Consider the following 455-nt stretch of genomic DNA (forward strand, 5'->3'; position numbering starts at 1 on the left):
GATCGTCGCGGAGGCGATTATCGAGCGATCTCTTCAAGTCAATCGATCGATCGATAACGACTGTTGCGCGTCTTAAATTTGAGAGCGTGAGAGTGAGAGAGGGAGAGAAAGCAAGAGCGATTGCGAGAGAAAAGAGAGAAGAGAGAGAGAGAGAGAGAGAGTGTGTGCGAGAGAATAAAATTCGATGATCTATTTATATATTGCGCTGAGAGAGGGTTCGTCTCGATAGTTACATCGTTACGTGACACATATCCAGTGGATTAGAAACTATCGACGACGACAACGTACAATATTAGGTGTCTATATCGATCTAGTTTCCACCCCACTCGCAGAGAATTTTCACTTCGTTTTTTCCACGGACAGGGGGTAAGAGAATCGGTGGAATGTGACGGAATGAAAGGTATAGAGGGAGAGAGAGAGAGAGAGAGAGAGAGAGAGAGAGAGAGAGAGAGAGA

This window comes from Trachymyrmex septentrionalis, unplaced genomic scaffold (genome assembly GCF_001594115.1).
Source record: "Trachymyrmex septentrionalis isolate Tsep2-gDNA-1 unplaced genomic scaffold, Tsep1.0 scaffold119, whole genome shotgun sequence".
Lineage (NCBI taxonomy): Eukaryota > Metazoa > Arthropoda > Insecta > Hymenoptera > Formicidae > Trachymyrmex > Trachymyrmex septentrionalis.